The sequence below is a fragment of the Camelus bactrianus genome, chromosome 2 (assembly GCF_048773025.1).
Source record: "Camelus bactrianus isolate YW-2024 breed Bactrian camel chromosome 2, ASM4877302v1, whole genome shotgun sequence".
Classification (NCBI taxonomy): domain Eukaryota; kingdom Metazoa; phylum Chordata; class Mammalia; order Artiodactyla; family Camelidae; genus Camelus; species Camelus bactrianus.
Window position 1 is genome coordinate 19,639,690 of NC_133540.1, and position 17,740 is coordinate 19,657,429.

The window sequence follows — 17,740 nt, forward strand, 5'->3', positions numbered from 1 at the left end:
CCCTAGGCAGAGACTACCCCTAGGCAGGCGGCTCAGGTGGGGTGGGGGACGGGCAGACAAGTCCTCTCCTTCCTCGGGGAGCTGGGGGCACGAGCATTTTTCTGTGGCTGTTTGGATTCAGCCACCACGTGCTTCCCTCTTCACTTCCCACGGCCCCGCGGGAGCCACCATGAGCAGCGTTGCGTCCTGTCCCGAGGAGGCTTGAACACAGTGGTCATCAGGGAAGGGGGTGCGGCCCCGAGGGCAGTGCCGTGACAGATGTGGCGCATGGCGGGCATGCTGGCTTCTCAGCCTGACAGGTGGGTGGAGGGCCGGGCGTCCTGGCTGGCGGTGGGGAGGGGAGGGAGCGCCCGGTCTTGTCTTCTGGAGACTCCTTTCCTGGGCAGGATGCTGTCAGGACGAACTGGCCAGTAACGCAGCTCATCAAAGGAATACCATCATCCTCGCTGTCTTCTCTTAGGCTGATTATTTCATCCACTTGGGAAGAATTCATTAATTTTATTATCAGTAGCTCTCAACTGAAGTGTTATTTGTAAAGAGCGTTAGTGCATATCAGTGAGACAGGAAAACCCTTTGAGAATTGCACTTTATTTCAGAACGTTACGTGGATAGACAGCAAGGAGAGCCGAAGGGTGAGCTCCCGTCTCGTGGCTGGTGTGAAAGTCAGTTTCTCCATTGGCTTAAATGTTGTTACCTTTTTCCTTGTAGAAGTCTTATCAAAGTTAACATGACTCATAAACTGTTTTTTTTTTCCTTTTCTTTTTATAAATTGAAGTATAGTTGATTTACGACATTGTGTTAATTTCTGGCATACAGCATAGTGGTTCAGTTATACACATATATTCCTTTTTGTGTTCTTTTCCATTGTAGGGTATCACAAGGCAGTGAAGTTGCCTGTGCTGTATGGTAGGACCTTGCAGTTTATGACTCCCAAACTGTTCATCCCATCAATAAATTTCTTGGTTAACAGATAATCAGGACATGATTTCTGTCATGTAAAAATCATTGGATTTCTTCAGTGGAAACTTGATAAAATGGTACACAGTTCCCTGTGGTGTAAGTGCCCATAGATCGGATAGAGAGCTGGGGGGAAGTGTGGCGATCACACACGTGCTGTGTTACAGAGATGGGTTTGTGGAGGAAACGGTGGTGAATGACGGTACAACAGTACATGTGAGCGCTCAGATATGAGGTCCACTTTTATACTGTCTGTTTCTTACCAAGAAAGGGGGCTGAGTGACAGGAGAGGGGGAAGGCTTGGCACTCAGCCTTCTTGGGTCTTGATCCGGATCTGGTCCTGACCCCCAACTCTGCTGCCCAAAACCTTATAACCGGGGTGGGGGCATCTCCTGCCTTTTGGGGTCTCACCCTCAACTGTTAAGCTGTGTGGTTGGTTCAGATTGCTTTTAAATAAAGTTCTTCCCTCTCTGACTCTTCCATGTAGCATCGGGGCCTTCTGCATTTCCTATTTTTGTCACTCACACAACTCTAGATTCCCCAGGGAAGTGTTCGGGGGGGCTGGGGACCCCCAGGAGAAGATAATGTGCGGCCACAGCAATTTTCACAAAACTTCTAAGGTTTTTGGTGTAATCCTCTGCTTCTCACTTTTCAGTGAATTTGCCAGGATTCTCATCGTTTCCATTTTAACAACACTTTAAACTCAACGAAACATTTTCACATCCATTTTCTCCTTTCCTTATTTTAACTCCCTTTAGATTTACTTTTCAGATCTTGAGGTTTCTTTTTCAATTCTGTCCGATGCTGACGTGTGTCATTTCCTTGGAATTCATCTCTATTCAGGCCACTGTCTGGGTCGCTCTTCCACTTTCTCTTCCCCGTCCTACGATCTTGAAGAGGCATTAGTTACAGGCAGGGCTGTGCTTTGGTTTCCTGAGCTTCTTCAGAACTCAGGTGGGTCTCGGGGGTGAGTGAGTCACTGACGGGAGCTTGCGCTGCCAGGACCCGCCTCCGCGGTGCTCCCCAGCGATGTGTGTGTCCCGGGCGGGGGCAGTCGGGCAGGTGCCTTCCAGCGCCTGCTTTGCTCTCGGGGATGTCAGTGCGGTAGTTTTAGGTGGCTGTCTCAGCTGAGCACACTGGTAAGTAGTTTTTTCTTTTTCTTTTTCTTTTGTTTTTTTCTCCTGCTCGATTTTTCAGTTGTTTGAAGGTTGAAGAGGAAGATTCCACAGATACAGTGGAATCGTTACAGGTCCCTAGCAGTAGCGCAGGATAGAAGGGACAGGATGCAGGACAGAGAGTCACATTCCTCTCCCCACCAAGGCTCACGCGGAGTGAAGCGTTTCAAGGTAGAAGTTTGTCCTTTGTATCTTCGCGTCTGCTCTCCTTAACCTCTAGAGTGACAGACATGGGGCTTCAGTTTATTTTACAACACTCCAGAATCAGTAGAAACTGGTAGTGTTTGATGAGGTGTCTGAAATGGTTTGTCAATTAAAAATTCCTTGCTGAAACTCAATTCGGATCTAGTAACTGAACTGTGACGCTGGGCATGTGGTGAAGTCTTCAAATGGAACTGCTTCCCAGTCTTTTTTCTTAAAATATCAACCACGGCAATGCTGCAAATAACTTGATTTTTTCAAACTTTCCCAGCCAGTGAGATCCATCCCTAGGGCTGCTGGTTTGAGGAATCTGGGAGGGTTTGCCAAGCGTGTCTGTGAGTCACTGTTTCTCTATTGACGAGAGGACGTTTGACATAACCTCACCTTAAAAAGTGTCGTGCCTCCACTCGCCGAAGAGGAACCGAAACAGCACTTCAGGGTTGATTGTGCATGAAGTTTCGTATATGTTGAAATTTGGGTCCTGAGGGGATGCGTTACTGCTTTAGACTCACTGGGGGATGGAGGGAGCCGGAGAAGTAATGGATGGAGAACTCTGATTTATCCACACTTTGGATAAACTAATTTTATTAAAAAAGAAAGAGCCCTGGCTTCTTTGCACAAGTTGCTTAACAAGAAAACAAGTACAGAAACCAGGGTGTGTTTTCCACTAGTGACCTGCTTCACGGAGATGAGCCGACAGTGGTTTTACCACCTGGCTCTGCTGAGAGGGGTTAGGATTACCGAAGATTCGGGTGCAAGACTGTTAAAGGGAAGTCTGCTGCAGGCTGCAGGGGCGGGGACGGTGTCCCCAGGGTGTTCCGCGCTGCCACTTGGGAAACGTGGCTGCTGGCTGGGGCGAGGGTCATGTACAGGGAACCCCAGCCCTGGGCGGCTGGTGGTCTTGTGCTGGTGACGAGCTCCACGGGGAGGCTGTGGGCTGCGGGGTGTGACTCCCCCAGGTGCACCGGGCATCGCTGTCACCACACGCTGCCCCTCCTGCGTTCCTTCCCGTTTCACTGACCCGACGCACCACGAGGAATGTTCTGTGAGTCGTTAGGAGAGTTTGTTCCCACTGGCTGTTGGTCGGATTCCGGGATGTAATGTGAGAATGAGTGACTGGAGGACCGGACGCAGGGGTAACTCGGTATTGCGGCAAAGTCCAGTGGGCTTCAGGGCGAAGGAACACGGGTCTGTTCCACGAGGCCACGTCTCTCGGGAGTGAGTCAGAGCAGGCTCAGCTCCCGGGCCGGGCAGCGGGCTGGGCCAGCTCCATCGAAGCTGACAACCTGTGTGAACTCCTGTCTGGGTATTATTTTGACAAGTGTTGATGACCGGCAGGGTAGAGCTCTTGTTATCAGTCACCATAACCAATTGGGTCCAGAATGACAGCGTTCCAGACAGCAGGCAAGGGTACTCCACTGCCCGAGAAGAAAACAAAAAAAAACAAAACAAAACCTTGGTAGAGCTAAGCTAGTTTTTTTTCTACTTAGTAATTCTTTAAAAAATTCAGCCCTAACCCCAGGTGAGAATGTGGACTGCAGTACCAGATTTAGGGGACCCTCCTCTGATCTGGGGTCGGCTCTGCCTTGATCCCCTGATTGAGGGTTTGTCTCAACCTCACTGCATCTTCTATTTTCCCTTCTAGAAAAAAAATTAAAGTGGTGGGCTGGGTGAGTCATCCCCAAAAATGTAGTTTCCTCACTTCAGATCCATTGGACCAAATTCCTGGAAGTGGAGCCCCGTGAAGGTTTGCTCATTAAAAACAAACAGATGCAAAGAGCTTCTAGGGTCTTTCTAGTGATGAGTCAAGTCTGGGAACCACCCGCCGGAGGGCGGGCGGTGTCTGAGCCCCATCCAGCTCCAGCATTCTGATGTCCGCCAGTACTGACGAGACTCAGAGGGGCTGGAGAAATGTGAAGACCTCGGTAACCAACAGGGTCCAAACTATGTCAGTGGTCATTTTTTCCCACCTCGGGGAACACACCACGTGGATGTTTGAGGAAAGGTGTTCTCGAGAGAGGGAACAGCAAGTTCAGAGATCTTAAGGCAAAAGCATGCGTGATGTGCATGCTAAAAAGTGATGCCCATGATGCAGGGAGGGAGTGGTCCTTTGTGGGAGGGGAAATGGGCTGGGTGTGCTGGTGGTCAGGACCAGCAGCTGCTCACTGGGACCTGACAGGACTGAGAGGAGGGGGTCTGCAAAACTTCGGAGCCAGGACAGAGACGTTTGGTGGCTGCAGCCAACACTCAAGTCACGTGTCCTTGGTTTCGTCGCCACAGGGACTTCTCTAGCAGTTTATAGTAGTAGACCAAAATGATCTTCCCAGAATATCGCCATGACAGACTTTAAAACAGTGCTCATTACTCAAAGTTCCTGTATTTTGTTTTGTTTTTGTTTGGCGGCGGGGGGGGGGGGGTAATTAGGTTTATGTATTATTATTATTTATTTAATGGAGGGACTGGGGATCAAACCCAGGACCTCGTGCATGCTAAGCACGTGCTCTACCACTGAGCTATACCTTCCCCTTCAAAGTTCCTGTATTTTAAAAGTTCCCTTGGCCATTGAATTTTTTTACAAAACAGATTTTATTTTTTTAGAGCAGTTGTAGGTTCACTGCAAAATTAAGCAGAAAGAAGAGTTCCTCTCTCCTCCCTGCGCCAGGCTCCCAGCCTCCCCACTGTCCACACCTCACGCCAGAGCTGGACACTCGTCACAAGGGCTGGCACCACAGCCGACACCGCATGTCGCTCCAACCTTGGCTGACGTTTGAGGGTCGCTCTTGGTGTTGCTCATTCTGTGGTTTGGACGAACGTGTAACAAAACCTACCCACCGACGTAGGGTCACACAGAGGCATTTCACTGCCCTAAAAGTCCTCCGTGCTCTGCCTGTTCTCACCCCCGACCCCGGCCACCACGCTGGTTTTGCCTCTTCTAGACTGTCATCGGGCTAGAACCACACAGGGTGCGGCCTTTTCAGGTGGCTTCTTCCACTTAGTGATCTGCAGTAAAGTTTCCTCCGTGAGTTTTCATGGCTTGATGGCTTCTTTCTTTCTTTTTTTTGTTGAAGTATAGTTGATTTACAATGTTGTGTTCGTTTCTGGTGTACAGCATAGTGATTCAAGTAGCTCATTTCTTTCTAGTGCCGAATAATGTTCCATTGTCTGGATGGAGCACAGTCTGCTTACCTGTCCGTCCACCGGAGGGCATCTTGGTGGCTTCCAGGTTTTGGCAGCCATGACTCGAGCTGCTGTAACTGTCCATGTGCAGGTTTTTGTATGTTCCTAAGTTTTGTTCCTTTGGGTGAATATCAAGGAGTGTGATTCCTAGGTTGTAAGGTAAGAGTTTGTTTAGTTTTATAAGAAGCTGCCCAGCTTCCAGAGTGGCTGTACCGTTTGGCGTTCCCACCAGCAGTGAGAGGCAGTTCCTGTTGCTCCACATCCTCTTAGCGTTTGGTGACGTCAGCGCGCTGGACTTCGGCCGTTCTGGTCGGTGGGCGGTGGCATTTCACGGTGCTTCGCTGTTGCTTTAATGTATGTTTCTCTGATGACTAAGACGTGGAGCACCTTTTTCATATGCTTACTTGCCAGCTGTGTATCGTTTGTGAGCTGCCTGTTCAGGTCTTTTGCTTATTTTAATTTTTGTTTTTGATTTTTAAATTGGATTGTTTGTTTTTTTTTATTGTTGAGTGTTATGAGTCGTGTGTATATTTCGGATACCAGTCCTTTATCAGAATTATCTTTTGCAGATACTTTCTCCCATCCTGAGGCTTGCCTTCTGCTCCTTTTGATATTGTCTTTCACAGAGCAGAGATTTTAATTTTAACGAAGTCCAGCTTATCAGCTGTCTCATGGCTTGTGCGTTTGTGTTTTCATCACCATGCTCGAGGGCGTCTAGATTCTCTGCTGTGTTACCTTCTAGGAGTTTTATAGTTTTGCATTTTAGGTCTGTGACCTATTTTCTTTTTTCAAATCATACACAAAAATCAGTTTTATGTGTATGGTAGTTCTAAATATGAAAAGCAAACAATAAACCTTCTAGAAGATAACAGAAGACAAGCTCTTCATTGTGTATGGGTAGGAATAGATTTTTTAAACAGTATACAAAAAAATACTAATCATAAAGGAGATGATTGATAAACTTGAATATAAAATATTAAGATCCATGATCTATTTTGAGTTGAATTTTTGTAAAGGATTTTAGGGCCGTGTTGAGATTCATTCTTTCGTGTGTGGATGGCCACTTGCTCCAGCGCCGTCTGTTGAAAGACTGTCTTTTCACCATTGAACTGCCTTTATTCCTTTGTCACAGGTCAGTTGACTACATGGGAGTCTGTGCCTGGGTTCTCTGCTCCTGTTTATTGGTCTGTGTGTCTGACCTTTCACCAGGACCACACTGTGTTTGCGGAGACTGTAGTGGGTCTTGAAGTTGGGTGGTGCCAGTCCTCTGACCCTCTTCTCCTCCTTCAGTATCGTGTTGGCTGTTCTGGGTCCTTTGTCTCCCTCCCATAAAGTTCAGACTCAGCATGTCAATATCCACAAAATAACTTGCTGGGGCTTTGATTGGGATTGACTCTATGGATCAAGTTGGGAAGAACTGACATCTGGAGTCTTCCACCCATGAGTGTGGAATGTCTCTCCAGGTATTTCGTTCTTTGATTTCTTTTATCAGAGCTTCACATTTTCCTCATACAGAGCCAGTACATTTTTTGTTAGATTTATCCCTAAGTATTTCTTTTTTTTATGGGGGGGTTGCTAATCTATGATATTGCCTTTTTAATTTTAAAATCCAAATGTTAATGCCAGTATATAGAATATTTTAAAAAGTATTCTAACAGGTGTATTTTTCAGAGCATGGCTGCATTCATGTCACACTATCTACTGTCTTTTTTTTTAAAAAATGCCTCCTTTTTCTTTCATATTGTTACTAAACTTATTTTTAATATTTTTCTTAAGTATCTTCTCTGGTTATCAAAATGATGCAATTCTATTACAAAGCATTTGGAAAATGCAAGCAAATATAAAAACGAAAACCCAGATTACCCATAGTGCTGTCACACAAAGGTTTACTGCTGAGAATACTTTGATCTTCCGCCCTGCAGTCCTTTTGGGCACGCAGATGTTAGCTGCACTGGGCTGAGTGAGTCATGCGTCCTGTGCGGGTACAGAATCTGCTTTCTCACTTAGTGTTAACATGCTCCCCATGTCATTAAAATGTTTCTAAGACAGTCTTTAGTGGCCACTTGTGGCATCTTAAATGGATGGCGTCCAAACCTTTGGGAATGTTTTCCTAATGAGTTTTAGGAAAATTTAGTTTTCCAGCTTTTGACTGTTACAGTGCAGACAAAAACCCAATTTTTGTTCAAATTTCTGACGGTCTTCTAGGGAGGGAATTTTCCTTGGAGATTTTCGTGGTAGGAAACTTGAAGGAGACCCATTTTCCTTCCTCAACAGATTTGGAAAATGTGGATAGAAATTGGTCCAGTAGGTGGCAACCCCACCACCGTTAACCTTTGGGAAACAGCCAGTGGTCGGTTATCGACCTTCAGGGTCCACACCGTGCGTGTCCTGAGCAGCTCGGGCACCCACGGGCCTGGGCACATGGGACTCGCCCTGTAACCCTGATGTCCAGGAGTTGAGGATCCGATCAGTATGTGTGCGGCCTGCGGATCAGAACTGATTCCTGGGCAGAGAGGGTATAGCTCAGGGGTAGAGTGTGTGCTCAGCATGCGCAAGGTCCTGGGTTCCATCCCTGGGACCTCCATTAAAATAAATAAATAAACCTAATTACCTCCCCCCTAAAAAAAGCACTGAGTCCCTCCCCCGGGACAGGAAGGGCGGGGGGTGTGGCAGGCAGGTGTGACCCTCCTGGGGACTGTGCCTCTTCTTGGAAACCTGAAGCAAAGATAAGGACCCCCCCAACTCTGACATCTTTCATAGGTTAAATCACTTCTTAAAGGGTAGAATGTGAGGGTTTTTCCTTAATGTTTTAAAAAACATTATGTCTATATATCTTCAAAGATGATACATTCACTTAGTTCAATGATAAAAATACACATTTGAAAATTGATGCCCCCACCTCTTTTTTCCCCATCCCATTTAGGTCATCAGTTTTATTAGCTTCTTACAAATTCTTTTTTTCTCTTCCCTCTCATTTTAAAAGCTGTTAATGCTCTCTCTTTTTTTATGACACGTTCCCATTACACAGGAAGTACAGACTACATTACAATAGCCATGTGTGTAACCACAACCCAGTTTTCTTAAATCTTACAAGTTTGCCCCTTTTTGCTTCACGTGTATGATTTCTTTTTTAAAAGAACTAAAACATCAAGGAAGCAGGTGGCGCTTCCTGCTCAGTCCTCCTGGGCCCCGTCTTCTCCGTCCTTCCTTCCAGAGGCGACCCCTGTCTGTGCGACGGCTCTCATTCCTCTGCGTCTCTGTGGGTTGCTGGCTGTGATGTTTCCATCAGTCATACTGGGCTACATGTACCTAATGCTATAGAACGGGTATCACACTGCACATATTATTTTGATGCTCACTTCCTTATACAGCTGTATGTTTCTGAGATTCGTTCACATTTATCCATGTAGCTCCAGTTCCTTAATGCTAACCTCAGTATAGTCAATTCATTGTGTAAGTCAGTAAACTCATTTTGCAAATATGCTGCAGTTTATGTATCTATTAGTCTATTGATGAGCATTTCAATTAAAAAAATTTACTATTATAGACAACATTGCAATGAGTAGTAGAATTACACGTGTCCCTGTCTGCACATCTGCATGAATTTTACCAGATATATGCCTACGAAAGAGTGGGGTTTAGGTGTTAGGAAGTGTGCATGTTGGTCCCACTCCAACATCATCTTTGGGAGGAGGGTAGAGGGTGTAAATTGAATCTCGGTCTCTTTGAAAACAGCTTTATTGAGATGTAATTCACGTATCATACATCCATCCATTTAAAGTGTAGACACACTTCAGTAGATTTGACTGTGTTCACAGACTTGCACCACCACCACCACGTCAACTTCAGAACGTTTTCATTACCCTTAAAAGAGACTCCACACAAAATGTACCTGTCCTCCCCCCGTGCCCCTACCTCCAGCTCTAGTCAGCCACTAACTTACCATCTGTCTCTATGACTTGCCTGTTCTGGACGTTTTCTATAAACAGAATCATCCAATAGATGATCCTTTGTGAGGACTTCCTTCACTTACCGTGATGTTTTCAGGGTTGACCCGCATTCTGACCTGGATTGGCCCTTCGCTCCTCTCTGTTACTGAGTGACGTTCTGTTGCGTGGATAGACCAGATTTTATTTATCCAGTGATGGACACGTGGCTTTTTCCACGCTTTGGCTACCATGAGTGATGCTATTCTAAAGATTCCTGGACAAGTGTTTATGTGGGTCTTTTTTTTTTTCTGGATGAAGAAATTAGAGTCTGGATGCAGTAGGAACAGAAGGCAGAGGTCCAGGTGTCCAGCCGGTGCAGGTGGGTGAGAAGCCGCAGGGGCCCCTTCTCCGGCGCCCTTGGCCGTGGTGGCTCACAGCTCCCCCGCCGTTGCTGGGTGGCGGAGACTCGTGGCTGCCGGCGTGGCATCCCGACCACTGCTGCATGTCCACTTGTGGTGCCTTCTGTGGCGTCGTACACGTCCTGGCCTCGAGTCCCAACTCCCAGACACCATGCTGGTCCCTCCCTAGGATGGCTCTCCAGTTGTCTTTTGTCTTCCCAGCCAGCTAGGGACAGCATTTCCAGGCCGTGTAATTTAAAAGCCAAGCCTAGGAGGTGCAGTTTGTCTGCTGGGTCCCCTCTGTCCAGGGCCGGGAGCAGACCTCAAGACCTGGAACTCCCTTCCAGAACCGATGGCACAAAACGCCACTTCTGATAAACTAGCCTCGCTCTTCACCTGGGAGACCAGAACATTCCAAGGGCAGAGCTGTTCTTCCTCTTCCTGCTTTTTAAAAATTCAGTTTATTTGAACCAAATCATTTTCTATTTCTTCCATGCAGAAGTCAGCGAACATGAATACACGTTCTTCCTTCTCCCGTGGGAGGCGGCGTGCCCTGCGCCGGCAGCTGCGCTGTCCCGGGGCTCGGCTGTGTCCCCTGTGGCCGTGCAGGACGCACTGTCGCACGTGCACCCACCAGCGCTGCTTTGTGGTCTGTCGTGCGGGTGGAGCAGAGTGACTTGGAGCTGTCTCTGCCCGTGTCCAGCCCGGTTGTTTCCGCCTCCTGCTTTTAGGAGTCGAGCTGCAGTCACGCCCTTGCAACTGTTTTATTCCGGCAGCAGGCTGGGTGGGTCCCAGGCCAAAAGCACTGGTGATGCTGAGAGCTGTGACACATCCCCTCCCTCCTAGTCGTGTTGAGTCTCCGCCCGTGGTTCTCTCGTGTGGGTGTCTGAACTTGTGGAGTTTCGCCAGTCTAGCAGGTGTACGAGTTTAATTTGCTGTTCTCTTTCTAAGAACGACAGCTAGCATCTTTTTGTGTATTTAAGGACCATCTTATTTTTGTTTTCCTTTGAACCCTCTGTATCCGTTGCCCACATTCCCAGTGGTTTCCAAATCTTTATCGATTTCTGGATGTTCTTTATATAGTATGGAGATGAATCCTTTGTAATATGAGCTGCTGATTTTTTTGGTGAACTTTTAAAAAGCCCTTGATCACTTTTTCCTCCTAATTGAGGTCATAGCATATATATATACGTGTCCTGCTTTTCAGTCTTAACACTATGTCACCAGCATTTTTTGTGTGTTTTTGGGGGGTTTTATCTGTTTTTTTGTTTTGAGGGTGGTAATTAGATTTATTTGTTTATTTTTAGGGAGGCGCTGGGGATTGAACCCAGGACCTTGTGCATGCTAAGCACATGCTCTACCACTGAGCTCTCACTGAGTTTGAGAATTTTTATTTCTCAAACCTGTCATGTTTTGACACCTCAGTCAGAGACACAGAGGGAGGTCCTGGAGCAGAGCATGTGACCCTGTTTGCTAGTGACGTTAAGGTGGTGTCACAGCGCTGTGGGAAGAGCACGGAGTTTGGAGTCAGGAGACGTTGGTTTGAGTCCTGACTCTGACACTGGTTCTAAGCCTATAAACATCTCCTACCTTTTGTGCAAAACAGACGGTATGATGCAGACTCTCCCGGACGTCGGGGAGGGCCAGCTCGGCGCTCTCCGGGGGTCTGTAGGCAGCTATTTCCCACGTGCGGTGCAGCTGGCATCACCTGCCCTCCCCGCCCACACCCAACAACAGGCCTTCTAGAACCGGTGTCTCCAGGCTCTGAGATTACGTGGTGAAAAAGGACACTTACTTAATACAGTGTGAATCAATTTGACACAGTCCTGGGGCAATAATAACAAATGCAAAGCCATAAATAGTTTTAATGAATGAGAAGGGGGATTACATTCTTAGAGAGACGCTTCGCCCTGTCCTAAGGGGAGGCGGGGTGGGGCAGGGTGGGGACACGTGTCTCTGAATGCTGAGAAGGAAAGCCGGCAGATGTCCACAACGGGGGCCAAACTGGCTCGGAACGGCCCGAGGTCATGAAGGTGGATTCGCTGCAGGACTTGACCCACTGCCTCGTGCTCCACAGCCAAGCATCTTCAAGCAAACAGTAATTAAGGTTGTTTAAGTCAATACTCGAGTCTTTGACGGGTTAAAAAAAAAAAAGTGTTCCTGTTGTGATCCTCAGTTTCATTATTTTTTTCTTTTTTAAAAAATTTGCATCTTTTTTATTGAAGTATCGTCAGCTTACAATGCTGTCAGTTTCTGGTGTACAGCATCATGTTTCAGTCAGGCACATACATATATTCATATATTTTTAATTTTTCAAGAGCCAGGACAGTCATGTGGTTAAGGTCCAGAAGGCACGGAGTGCTGGTGCACAGCTGCAGCAGGCTCTGCGTGTCCTCACGGTGACAGGGCTCCCCGTTGTCCCCGCTCTGCAGAGGAGGGTGCTGAGCCTGGCCACGTCCTAGGCAGGGGCCGGACGAGGACTGGAACCCAGAGTCCGCACGCTTCCTCACTGCGCTGCCTCGCAGATATACACGTAAAGGTGTTTTCCACTCCAGATGGGACCATCCTTACAATGACAGCTCCTTCTAGAGATGACTCTATGCACGTATAACAAAATCCAGAGTTCTTCCCCTCGTTTTTCCTTTTTCAAAAATACATATGGTAGTGTCCTGCACACGCTGTTTTATACTTTTTTTCCAGGGCAGACGATGTCCTGGAGCTTATTCTGTAACCTCATAAGGAGCATCCTCGTCCGCTGCCCTGTCCGTATAGTGCTCTGTAGCATGGACGTGCTGTGATTTCTTTAGCCACCCCCGTGGGTGTTTGTCCCAGTCCTTTGCTGTTCCAAATGCTGCTGCAGTGGATCCCTTTTGTGTGTAATCATTTTGGACCCTGCAGGTTGGTCTGTGGGATTAATTCCTGCAAATGGAATTGTGGGTCAAAGAGCATGTGAGTTTGTGTGTTTGTACCTCCCCCCCTTATTTTGGCCCCTACCTCTGCCCCTCGGCCCAGCTCTGCCTCCTGCTCACCTGTACCCATCTCTTCTAAAAATAGTATTTTATAACCAGAGGTAGGTGTACGGTTTCTGTTTTTTGGCTTTCTCATTTGCAAACAAAAGACCATGTGGAGAATATCTCGCTTTTGACCCCTGGAAACCTCTAGGGGAAACCGTGATTTCTTCATCTGTGAACGGGTTAGATGGATTGAGAATTAGTTAATACATAAGGCAGTGTCGTGACTATTTACTTCGAAATTCATTCACTCCCATGTTATTAGCAGGCAGCTTCCCTGGGTGGAGAGGAGGAGGGAACCTTGCCTTCAGGAAAAGGCACAACACCATGCTGATGGAGGTTAGCTCTCAGCAGGGCTGGAAGTCACAGCCCAGTGGTCCTGGAGCGCAGCGATGCATGCTGACTGCTGTGGTTATGCGGACGAGCGTGTGAGAGAATCAGCTCAGGGAGTACGGGATTGAGGCACACAGGGGGACGGACAGCAAGGCTGCTTAAATACAGGTGGTTTCCAGTTTCTAGATACCAGAAAAGAGTTAGTCATGCTGTTTGATGAATTAACAAACCATTTTGGAAAGCATAAGCCACTACGAGCCATACTTAGAGATTCTGTAAGATTTTAAATGGGAGAAAGGGAAGAAGGTGTAATAATGACAGCAAAACCTAGGAAGCCAGCCTCGGGCAGGATCCTGGGACACCTGCCCCCTCGGGGTCTCCCTTGCCTGGAGAGAACTTGCCCCTTTCCCCTTGAGATGTCGGCAGTGTCTTCTGAACGTTCTACTGATCGGAGCTGTGTTCGTGTTAAGAAGCCTGCTAAGCACAGCGCCACGTCCTTCCAGGGAGGTGAGGGCGCCACGTGGGGGCGGAGATGGGTTCACGGAGGCCGCTCTCCTCCTAGGACCTGGCTGAGGTCACCTGTTCTGAAGGACACTGTGCCCACGCAGTTGACCATTTGAGATTACGGCGTGTCAGCGTCAGAAGGACACGAGCTTGAGGGATGATTCTGGCCACAGCCGTCCTTACAAAGCAGGGAGCTGGAGGGTGACTGGGCTCAGGCGCTGCCTCCTGCCTGGGAGCCGGGCGGCCTGACGTCCAGCGTGGCGCTCTGCTGGGCTGTCGCCGCCACGGTGGCCCCGGGCCGATGGTGCCGTGATGCCACACAGACTTCACCTGAACCAGGAAGGGGGCCGGAATTTGCCTTTCCCTCTCGTGTGTGGCACCGTTCCCCGCCTGCAGCACCCAAACTTCCAGCCGTGTCGCGACTCATCGGGTTCTGTCGTTGCTGTGTGGGCGTGTTATATAAACACTGTGTGGCTCCAGCTTGTGACCTCGTGGCCACGCATAGCCCCGTCCCAGCGCGCAGAGCCCCGCCGCGAGGCACCAGCAGCCCCCACGGCCGGCGTGTTGGGACCGCGCACGTTCACGGTCACGTGGGAGACCCTGACCTTCCCTCAGACGTAGGAAGTGTTTCCCTGAGCAACAAACTCATCCTATGATCCCCAAATCCTAAACTCTCTGAAAAAACTTTTGGAACTGACCTGAACGGTTGTAAGGCTATTTGTAGTCTCTCGATAATCCATTGAGCGTAAACGTCCATCACTTGGGCTGGTGAAATACTGACTTGTTTGGTCTGGGGGTTTGATCACACCTCAGCCCCGGAGGAGATGTTCTGTAATACGTGGCATAAGCTTCTTTCTCAGATCAAAACAGTCTGAATGCCCAGGATCTCAGTGAAAGAATTGCGTATCTGGACTTCTCTGAGTTAGGCTGTACAGTGTTCAAAGTGCTTTCCTACTGATTTTCTGTCTTCCCAACAGCCCTGTGAGGTCGGTAAGGCAGATGCATTTGGGGAGAGCTGAGCTCCAGGGTACGGACTCCCGAGTTCCCTGGGATGGCAGTGGCAGAGCCGGGAGCCCTGTCCACCCTGGAGGATGCTGACCATGTCCCAGGCACCGCGTCATCTGTGACCTGGACCAGTGCCTCACCCGAGCTGGGCAGACTGACCTCTCCTTCCTCATAGAGACGTTTACCGCAGTGATGGGACAGTTTACTGACTGGTTTGTGTGTTGACCTTCCCTACCAGATTGTGAGCATCTGGAGGTAGGAGCTGGATCTGGTTGGCTTCTGTTTCTGGTGACTTTCACGGCACCGGGGTCCAGCCAGGCTCTGAGGGCAGGCATGGTCCCCGGGGCTCAGGTCTCAGGGCTCCTTCCCAGCCAGGCTGCCGACGGTCAGGATTGATTCTTTCACACCACACGTTTCTTTTACAAAAACAAAAAAGACCTACATATCACCTACTTTTTAAAGACGAAAAAAGTTACAGCCAACATCCGATATCAGTTTCTTCTGGGGAAGTAACAGTGGGAGACGTTTAATTGGAATCATTTTAAAATTCTGTCCTTAGGTCAGCATTATGTATTAAAGCTGCTGGTGAGAACGTGAACCTTCCAGAACTTTTTTTCTGCTATACTCTTGACCACAGGACAGCAATTCAGAGGTGAATTTTTTTTTTTTTGTAGCTCTTCCAAAACAAAAAACCGGGCACTTTGTGAAGCTGTATCAGTACAAAATAGGGGAAGAAAGAAAAGCCAGCTAATTTGCAAATCGGTTTTCCTGTTAGTCAGCTTCCTGAGCTCCTGACCTGGCAAAAAAGAAATGAAGAATTCCAAATATGTTACTACCATCTATTTACATAACTTTTTCTTGCCTAAATAGCCCGTTACTGGGCAGGAAATAATGAATATTTGTGCCAACCGGGTGAACTAGTTTCCCCTCCCCCGACCCTGTGTGCCTGCACTTCCAGGAGACAGTCATAGGGCCCCCTGCACTGTTCTGAGAAGGGTTTCTCTTTGTATTTAGGAGCTTGTTTTGAGAGTGAGAAGAGGGGCAGTAGGGGCAGAAGAGCCCAGATGAGGGTTTACGGGAGCTGGGGGGACGTTATGCGAACACAGCGAGGTCATCACGGGAGCAGGAGTCACGCTTTGTTCGCAGCTGCATCCCAGTGCCTGGGATGCTGGGCGCGTGGACGGTGCCCGCCGGTCTCTGTTGTGATCATTATCGTGGGCTTTGTGTGACCTTTTCTCTGACCGTGTGGAGTTCCCTGTCACATTCTCAGATCACAAGACGGCGCCTGAAACTCCTCCCTTGAACCTATTTTGACTATTTTTGTTTCCTTGCGGGAGAGCAAAAGGCAAAGCATTCTTGAAGGGTCCTTCCCTCATAGACCAGGTTTCAACACAGACACCCCCAAGCCCCTTCCAGCCTGACCCCTGCTGTCGCTCGAGAGGAATCGGACTCCAGCACCGTGGGTCCTGGAGGACGTGGCCAGTCGCCCTGCAGCAAATCACCACCACTGCCCTCACCCTTACTGGCAGGACTCCTGGAAACCCTGGGTTCCCCAGTCAGGGCTGCCTCTCCGCTTGCCCCGAAAATGGTTCCCTCCACCAGCGTTAGTTCTCTCCTGAAACACAGGTCAGGACACGTCGTGCTCTTTCTTAGAAAGTTTGATTGGCACGTACACCACTGCGTGTGGAGCAGACATACAGTCCTTGACTCCGTGGTCCAGGCCCTCCATCCGTGGTCCCCAAACTCACCAGCCTCCTCTTCTGTGCAGCTGTTCTGCACTAGAGCCTCTCCCAACCCCCAGGATGGTGGGTGACTTTGGACCCCTCGACTCTGTGTCTGCCCCGCCTCCGTCTGCCTTGACTCCCCCCAGGCACCACACGTCCAGTCCCCGAATCCTCCATCCCCTCATTAGTCCCCTGCTTCTGGGGACGTTTCTGTCCCCTCTCCTGCCTTGTCCTCTTGTTTTCAGGTTGTCTCTTCCAGCTCCTTGAGAGGAGGGACTCACACATTGCTTCCCTGTCGTGTCCCCCGAGTGCCAGTGTCCCTGGGTTCTCCTGGGCTTGTAGAGGCACGTCCCCAGGCTCCGTCCCCGTCATCACATGGCCATCTCCCCTCTGGGTCTGTGACAGGTTTCCCTCCTCCTGTGTATACACCATTCACTGGATTAGGACCCGTCCTAACCTGGTGTGGTCTCAGATCACACTTGCAGAGACCCCGTTTCCAACCAAGGTCATATTCAGAGGTGCCAGGAATTAGGAACTGATTATATCTTCTGGGGGAGCACACTTCAACCATGACACATGATTGTATCTATTGTATCTATTTTAGAGACAGTTTGTTTTCTGTGCTTAGAATCGTCTGAACCGTTGCTTATCACCTTTCAGATACGTAACTGAGACTTTGGCCACTCGCTTCCCACTCTTAATGAGTAGTTCTAGAAGTAAGACCTGGTTTTACCTCCGACCAGGCAAATCTTAGCATCATGGAATTTTCAGACTGGGTAGGGTCCATGTAAGTCCTTTCATTTAAATTTTGCTGTAGGAAAAGGTAGACCAGTCACCTTATTTTCTTGTGCCTCAGGTCATACAGCTGTAACCATAAAGTTGACAAATACAGTGTCCCCCCGTGCCAGAGACAACGGTCTTACTTTGCTTTCAACAAAAGCAGAGAAATGTGGCGTTTCTGATTAGAATCAATGTCTTTAAAATACTAGCCAGAAAGAATATGAAAATGAATATACGTATGCATATGCATGACTGGGACACTGTGCTGTACACCAGAAATGGACACATTGTAACTGCCTGTACTTCAATTAAGAAAAAAAAATACTACCCATATATTTTAAGGCAAAAGCCCTGGGCTAGCTTTTCGCCCTCTCCGAGTCAGGCAGAAAGGAGCCGTGGTAGGTGCTCAGGGAAGCTCGAGGGTGACCAGTGCTTGGGTGTTGAAGGGAAGGTGAATGTGAAGGGCGCGTGCGTGCCCGTGGCTGCAGGTAACTCAGGGACGTGGGGAAAGAGCTGGCAGAGAACGGGAGACATGCACAGGTATCT

At 48.6% G+C, this 17,740-nt stretch overlaps 1 protein-coding gene across 4 annotated transcripts in view; it reads left to right on the forward strand.

The window, feature by feature from the left end:
- Positions 1-17,740, forward strand: part of FNIP2 (folliculin interacting protein 2) — a 105,854-nt gene that overhangs the window by 32,887 nt on the left and 55,227 nt on the right. The window lies entirely within an intron of this gene.